This window comes from Mandrillus leucophaeus, unplaced genomic scaffold, assembly GCF_000951045.1.
Source record: "Mandrillus leucophaeus isolate KB7577 unplaced genomic scaffold, Mleu.le_1.0 Scaffold144, whole genome shotgun sequence".
Lineage (NCBI taxonomy): Eukaryota > Metazoa > Chordata > Mammalia > Primates > Cercopithecidae > Mandrillus > Mandrillus leucophaeus.
Window position 1 is genome coordinate 4733018 of NW_012101410.1, and position 8736 is coordinate 4741753.

The following is an 8736-nucleotide window of genomic DNA, read 5'->3' on the forward strand; positions in this document are numbered from 1 at the left end:
TATATATATACACCTCACCACATATATATATGTACCTTTTTCCTTTTCTTGTGCACTTTGTCTTGTTTTGGTCTCAGGATAATACTATAGATCTATAGAATTAGTTGGGGCATGTTCATTCATAGTTCTTGTATCCTTCTGAGGTTGCCCAGGATACTTAACCATGATATGGATGTTCATTAATTTAACCATTCCTCCTATTGTAAGACATAGGTTGTTCCTAATTATTTGCTAGCACAACTGCTTTACAAACCATATTTTCATTGTAATATCTGAATTGTAAATATTTTATAGGTACTGCCAAGTTTTGGAGAATTTTAAAATTTAAATATTGTTAGCTAATTTGCAATAATCTTATTCTCACTGCTAAGATATAGTATATTTTTCCTCTCCTGTGGTACTATACAAAGAGCCCTACATAGATAAACTTTCATCCTACAAGGTAGGACTAGTAGTTTCCCGCATTCTATAGGTGAGAAAACTGAAGCACGGAGGTTACATAGCTTGCCCAAAGCCACACAGCTAGCAGATGGTAAAACTTTGTTTCAAACTTTGTTCAGCCATGATTTAAACTGGGAGAAGCAGTGGGTAGCTGCCAAGATAGTCAAAATTCTAGTGAAAACTGAAATAAAACCTATGGCTCCGGTTCACTATTTCTTTTTGCCATCAGTGGATGGTTTTGTGTTTTATTTGATGTTACTGATGAATATATTTTGCAGACTATTGTTTTGAAGAAACAGGGCTGCCAGGTTATATACTAAGGAAGACGTCTGGGTGTCCCATGCTGGGTTTGAACGGTGTCTCTCCTCCCTGCTTTTCTCCTTAGAACCACACCCAGCACTCATCCGTATCAAATGTAAAGCTCAGTTTGGTTCAGTCAGAATGTATTGAGTTCTTACTATTGGCCCAACCTGACTGCAGGAGTTCTTAAGCCAGGCCCGTGGATAGAATTCAGAGCATCTGTAAATGTAGATGGTAAAATAATTCCGTCTTTATATTTACTGGCATCCAACTAACCCCTGACAGACTAACCTTGAGCATGTCTTCCAATGATGAATGATGAATGTAGGTAACAACCCTGAGACAGGATGAGCAGGGCCTGTAGCTTTGGCACCAGTGAAATCACAGATCCATTCCCTCCACCTGACAGTCAGGGCAGATCCCTTATCCTTCACCCTCACCACTACCTTAAAATCATGGTGGTTATTAGCCTTAATTTTGTTATTTCACTTTATACATATATATATATATTTTTTTTTTTTAATTGAGATTGGGTCTCACTATGTTGCCCAGGCTGGTCTCAAACTCCTGGGCTCAAGTAATCTGCCTGCCTCAGCCTTTCAAAGTGCTGGGATTACAGGCAAGAGCCACCTCACCCAAGCTATTATTTCGTGATTTAATAACAGAGCACATTTAACGTGTCCCACATTTGTTTCATTGTTTAGTAACTGTGTTTTAATACGGCAGCTTTTGTAATTTTATACATTTTATTTCATTCATTAAAAATAAATTATTCTAAGACCAATACACTTCCCCAGACTGCTGAAGGCTCCGGTTAGCAGAAAACAGGAATTGAGAACAAGACCAAGGTTAGGCTGGTTTTGAATGAAGGGAAAAAGGGAACCTGCCACTGCCTCCATCCCTGCTTCTCATGATAGGGCATTCATCCACTTGTAGTTGTTTGAAAACGGACTTGAAACACTCTCGTTGCTCAATCACTGTGCGTAATCTCAGCTGTTTGTGATGATTCAGAAACCATTTCAGGATGTTGCCAGGTGCTGAGGGTCATCATTGGCAGCATAATTTACCACAGTCCCTTAGAGCAGTGGGGGAAGAAGCCAGCATTTGGAAATGTCCTACTTATAGAGTACCCTTTGTACAGTGTAGGAGACTTTGTTCGGAGTTCCCGCCCTGCTCCCTTGTCTCTGCCTTCCCAGCTAGTGATGATGTCCTTCTGGTGCTTAGCCCACCACCTACCCTGTGGTTTCAGCATGCCATGTGTCCTTGGCTGTAAATGCTGATTTGGGAATATATAATATTGCTTCATGGTGATTCAATGCTACTTCTTGCTTAAGTTTACTTATTTATTTATTTTATTTTTATATTTTTATTTTTTGAGACAGAGTCTCGCTCTATCACCCAGGCTGGAGTGCAGTGGTGTAATCTCAGCTCACTGCAACCTTCACCTCCTGGGTTCAAGTGGTTCTTATACCTCAGCCTCCCGGGTAACTGGGATTACAGGTGTGTTGCCACCATGCCTGGCTAATTTTTGTATTTTTAGTAGAGACAGGGTTTCACCATGTTGCCCAGGCTGGCTTCTTGCTTAAGTTTAAATTAGAAATTGCCACTGGCCTTGGACCAAAGGCAACACACTTTATTAGGTCCACAGATGTTGATGAGTTGGTAAATGTTTAACAACAAGCTTAAAAAAAAAAAAGAAAGCTCTGATTCATACCATTTGCCTATTTCTGTGGTGTAAATATTCCCACAATGGCTGATTTCAAGCCACTAAAGTGAAGTCCCTGGAGGCAGAAGGCAGAATAAAGAAGAGATGGGCACAGTCAGTTCTCAGGCGCCTTTCCCAGCCACCTCCACCTCACTGCTGTGGACCTCAGAGTGCTTGAGAAAACCTGAATTCACTGTCAACTTTTCAATGTCAGATTTCCCAGTCGAAATATAGATTTCTGATTTCTCTTGGGAAAATGAAAAATCTGGCAATGTCAGGCCCACGTTCCTCCATGCCAGCCATTCACTGAAGAGGAGCTACAGATGATCCTTTTGGGGAGTGATATGGTTTGGCTCTGACCCCACCCAAATCTCATCTTGAATTGTAACTCCTACAGTTTCCACATGTCATGGAAGGAACCTGATGGGAGGTGATTGAATTATGGGTTTGAGTCTTTCCTGCGCTGTTCTCATGATAGAGAATGAGTCTCATGAGATCTGATGGTTTCAAAAACAGGGGTTTCCCTACACAAGCTCTCTTTGCCTGCTGGCATCCGTGTAAGATGTGACTTGCTCCTCCTTGTCTTCTGCCATGATTGTAAGGGCCCCCCCCACCGCCCCAGCCATGTGGAACGTAAGTCCATTAAACCTCTTTTTCTTCTCTTTTCAGTCTTGGATATGTCTTTATCAGCAACGTGAAAACAGACTGATAGAGTAAATTAGTACCAGTAGAGTGGGGCGTTGCTGAAAAGATACTTGAAAATGTGGAAATGACCTTGGAACTGGATAACAGGCAGAGGTTGGAACAGTTTGGAGGGTTCAGAAAAAGACAGGAAAATGTGGGAAAGTTTGGAACTTCCTAGAGACTTGTTGAATGGCTTGGACAAAAATACTGATAGTGATATGAACAATAAGGTCCAGGCTGAGGTGGTCTCAGACAGAGATGAGGAACTTGTTGGGAACTAGATCAAAGGTGACTCTGGTTATGTTTTAGGAAGGAGACTCAAGGCATTTTGCCCCTGCCCTAGAGATTTGTGAAACTTTGAACTTGAGAGAGATGATTTAGGGTATCTGGCAGAAGAAATCTCTAAGCAACAAGGCATTCAAGAGGTACTATTAAAGGTGCTGCTAAAGGCATTCAGTTTTTTAAGGGAAATAGAGCATAAAGTTTGGGAAATTTGCAGCCTGACAATACGATAGAAAAGAAAATCCCATCTTCTGAGGAGAAATTCAAGCTGGCTGTGGAAATTGGCCTAAGTAACAAGGAGCCAAATGTTAATCCTCAAGACATTGGGGAAAATATCTCCAGGGCATGTCAGAGGTCTTCACAGTAGCCCCTCCCATCACAGGCCTGGAGGCCTAAGAAAATAATGGTTTTGTGGGCCAGGCCCAGGGTCCCCATGCTGTGTGCAGTCTAGGGATTTGATGTCCTGTGTCCTAGCCAATCCAGCCATAACTAAAAGGGGCCAGGGTACAGCTCAGGCTGTGGCTTCAGAGGGTGGAAGCCCCAAGCCTTGGTAGCTTCCATGTGGTGTTGAGCCTGCAGGTGCACAGAAGTCAAGAATTGAGGTTTGGGAACTTCTGCCTAGATTTCAGAGGATATATGGAAATGCCTGGATGTCCAGGCAGAAGTTTGCTTGAAGAGGTGGGGCTCTCGTGGAGAACCTCTGCTAGGTTAGTAAGGAAGGGAAATGTGGGGTTGGAGCCCCTACAAAGAGTCCCTATTGCGGCACCACCTAGCAGAGCTGTGAGAAGAGAGCCACTGTCCTCCAGACCCCAGAATGGTCAATCTACCAACAGCTTGCACCATGTGCCTGGAGAAGCCACAGAAAATACCAGCCATTAAAGCAGCCTGGAGGGAGGCTGTGTCCCGCAAAGCCACGGGACAGAGCTGCCCAAGATCATGGGAACCCACCTCTTGCATCAGCATGACCTGGATGCAAGACATGGAGTCAAAGGAGATCATTTTGGAGCTCTAAGATTGGACTGCCCTGCTGGATTTCAGACTTGTCTGGAGCCTGTAGCCCCTTTGTTTTGGCCACTTTCTCCCATTTGAAGTGGGAATACCTGATGTCTGAACCCCCATTGTATTTAGGAAGTAATTAACTTGCTTTTGATTTTACAGGCTTATAGGCAGAAGAGACTTGCCTTGTCTGAGATGAGACGTTGGACTGTAGACTTTTGAGTTACTGCTGAAATGAGTTAAGATTTTGGGGGACTGTTGGCAAGGCATGATTGGTTTTGAAATGTGAGAACATGAGATTTGAGAGGGGCCAGGGTGGAATGATATAGTTTGGCTGTGTCCCCACCCAAATCTCATCTTGAATTGTAACTCCCACAATTCCCACGTGTTGTGGGAGGAACCCAGTGGGAGGTAATTGAATCATGGGGTGGGTTTTCCCATGATGTTCTCATGATAGTGAATGAGTCTCATGAGATCTGGTGATTTTAAAAACAGGAGTTTCCCTTTATAAGCTCTCTTTGCCTGCTGCCATCCATGTAAGGCATGACTTGCTCCTCCTTGTCGTCTGCTGTAATTGTGAGGCCTTCCCAGCCATGTGGAACTATAAGTCCATTAAAGCTCTATTTTTGGACTATAAGTCCATTAAAGTCCATTTTTGCCAGTCTCGGGTATGTCTTTATCAGCAGCATGAAAACAGACTAATAATGGGGAGCTCAGTGCTTCTGGTCCCACCGGCCTAGGCTGACTGCCACCTGCCATTCATCTCTGTGTTTGACCTCTTTCCTGTCCCTTGGCTCAAGTGCCGAGGTTCCTCTTATCTCTGAGATATATGAACCAAGTGATCTTATCACCTAGATTTTTAATCAGCATCCCAAGAAAGAGTTAGAGGGCCCCACATGATATTATTTTTTAAAATTGTATCCAGTTTGATCATGGAGCAGTCAAAGTTTTCCTGATGGGGTACATGGAGATTTTATTCCATTCTTGTTGATTTCCCTCTGGGTGTCCCAAATCAGTAGACTCAAGAGCTTTTCCACTTAGGATATTTAATTACTGAGAATCGAACCAGTAAAGAATGAACTCTATGGCTGGCTAAAGGTTTTCCTATGAGAAATTAAGACCCACTAACTGGAAACGGTGAAAAGTGACAAGTTCAGAGGAAACTCAGTACAGTCATTAAAAATGTATCAAGTCCTATACAGTAGGCAGTTGACGCAACACAGTCAAAGAAAAATAGCATCTCTAAGGTCTTGTTGGATACCATCCATGTTGATTTTGGATAATGACCAAAAGCCTGTTTCTGGGGGGAAGACTGCTCTTAAACCTGGAATGCAGAACACTGGGCATGCCAGCGGCCTCATTATTTATGAGTTCCATGCAGACAGTGACGCGTGGAGGGTAAAAGACATGCCAATACCCTGTTCTCGGTGGGGTAGAGTGCTCCTGAAGGTGATTTAGGAAGTGAGGTTTGAAACAGAGTCTATGGGGAGAGTCCTGGAGTTACCAGGGCTGGCAGGGGAGAAAGAGAAGACTATCAGAAAAGCAGTGGTAGCTGTGTTAAGAATTACATTACTGTGTACTTACCTAAACATTGGCAAGGATGCTGTTATTTAAGAATAAAATCAATTTCATTTTGGGAAAGAGAGCTCTATTTTTTTTTTTTTTTTTTTTTTTGAGACAGAGTCTCACTCTGTTGCACTCCGGAGTGCAGTGGCACGACCTTGGCTCACTGCAAGCTCCGCCTCCCAGGTTCACGCCATTCTCCTGCCTCAGCCTCCCGAGTAGCTGGGACTACAGGTGCCCGCCACCACACCCGGCTAATTTTTTGTAGTTTTAGTAGAGACGGGTTTCACCATGTTAGCCAGGATGGTCTCGATCTCCTGACCTAGTGATCTGCCCATCTCGGCCTCCCAAAGTGCTGGGATTATAGGCGTGAGCCACTGCGCCCAACTGGGAGCTCCATTCTTAAAGACACTTTTTGCAGACATTAACCTTGCAAAACATTTTTAGTGACTCCTCTGTGAACAACTCCGTGTTGATTGGGAGGCAGAGAGAAACCCACTGCTAAAACACATCCATCCATGCAGCTTTTTCTTTCTAAAAATTGATATTCAATGAAAAGAGGAGAGGCTTTGTCATGGGGAAAATGTAGGTTATGAAACACAGATACAGTAAGGGCACAGTGAAAAAGAAGGAACAACACTGAGGTTTGCAGGCAAGAGATAAGGAAACATGGAGGACAGAGGTCAAAGGGAGCATTTTGGAGGAGCAGGAAAGCCCTCTAGTGATTAAGAGGGTGGGTGGGATCAAAAGATACAGAAGACCAGCTTTTCAGAATTGAGTGTTTTTATTTCTCTGCCTTTAAAGAAGCATCACAAGGCCAGGCTTGGTGGCTAATGCCTGTAATCCCAACACTTTGGGAGGCCAAGGCGGGAGGAGTTTGAGACCAGCCTGGGCAACATAGCGAGACCCCATCCCTGCAAAAACTAAACAATTAGCTGGGCGTGATGGTGCATGCCTGTAGTCCCAGCTACTCAAGAGGCTGAAATGGGAGGTTTGCTTGAGCCCAGGAGGTCGAGGCTGCAGTGAGCCATGATCACACCATTGCACTCTAGCCTGGGTGACAGAGTGAGACCCTGTCTTAAAAAAAAAAAAAAAAAGCATCATGATACTCAGAAACAGGTAAGGGAGACTAAACACCCACCGTTTATTAGACCCTTAATTTGCAGTAGATGCTAAGCTTCCTCTGGGTATGGGGCAGACACTCTAAATAGGGGTACCAATTCCAGTAATTAAATGTGTTGAGCCAGGCACTGTACTAAGTGCTAATGTGAGTGCATCATCTCATTGGATCCTCACAACAACACTCCATGCGAGATGAGGAAACTGAGACAGGAAATTTGCTCCTCACTGCACAGCCAGCAGAAAGAGAGGCAGATCCGCCTGGCTCCAGGGCCTACGCTCCTTCTAGATGTCTGTGTCACCCTCAGAGCCTCAGACTGTATTGTGAACTAATTAACTAGTTGAGCAGAACGTTTCCCAAACGCATGATGTAGAATTGCTATTGTTCTCCCAGCACTGATGAAGAAAATTAACTTGCAATAATATCTGTTGGAGATGGAGTCAGTCCCATTTCCACTTGATTTTATTCTTCCTTGATAGTTTTCTGAATAAAAGCCTGTTACTATTGCCCTAATTTCTCTTTGCCACCTCTACATTTTAAACAAATCTAGGGCAAGTCAGGAAACAGGATGGATGCTTTTGATGCTATATTCCGAGGCACCCCTGGTCCTCCCCAGCGTGCCCAGCCTAAATTAGATGAAGTGGAAATGTTGCGAAAGGGCTGAAGGGGCCCCCATGGAGAGCAGATGGTGGTTGGGGTTATTTGAGGTTTCCTGTGGAGATTCTCTGTCTCCCATTCACTTGCGGAGAACATTATGGGCTGTCTCAGTTCTATAGGGTGGCATCCCTCCCAGCCATCCTTCCCGAGCATTGTAAAGTTTCCTTATTCATGGATGGAGATTTATGTCAAATCCTCATTCCTGGAACTCTGGAATACAGTCTTAAGTCTTTCTTGATATTTGGATTGCCTTGAATGTGCTTATTGCCTTGAATGGGATTTGTTTTAATGGGATTTACGGGGGGGTGCCATTTTCCACATCTGGCCTCTTTCTCTCGTGACATCAGATCTCTTAACTTCTGCTTGAGCTTTCACTCCATGGAGAATGGTGAGACAGACATCTCTGAGGTCGTGCTGTCTGCATGGAACCAGGAGCTACTTGTCTGTCTCTATCTCATTCCCCTGTGCGTGTCTACACCTTGCACAGGGCTGGCATGCCATAGGCCTCAGTAAATATTTCCTGAGTAGATGAATCAGTGGAAACTACATCCCATATGCTTTGAATGTAATGTACTTGCATTGTCTCCACTGAATGAGAACCAGGTATTCACATGACCTCTCAAAGTAATTGTTTCTTCTGACAGCCAGAAGTACCATGAGCCAGCCATAACACTTGTCTAGTGTTTGTTCAACTGAATTTTCACCAGTGAGGCAAATACAAAGGGCTTGATTCTCATAATGAAACTGATTCTATTTCTTGTAATCTATGAGTCAACATCAGAGTATGGAGTACTTGCTTAACTTGCTTCCTCTTCCTGTGGCTAAAACAGATCAAGTCCTAGCTCACGTCAACTCAAGTCCTAGCTCCAGTCAGCTCAAAGGAGACAAGACTCAGTCCACATTTCAGGGGCAGCACAGCACCACTGGGTTTATTTGGCACCTGGAGGATGATGGTCTTCATAATCAGGGACTTTTCTTTTTCTTTTTT

The 8736-nt window shown here is 43.9% G+C and overlaps 1 protein-coding gene across 1 annotated transcript in view; it reads left to right on the plus strand.

Annotated features, from left to right (window-relative positions):
* KCNK13 (potassium channel, two pore domain subfamily K, member 13) overlaps positions 1 to 8736 on the plus strand; it is a 145746-nt gene that overhangs the window by 23908 nt on the left and 113102 nt on the right. The gene's annotated exons all lie outside the window — the stretch shown is intronic.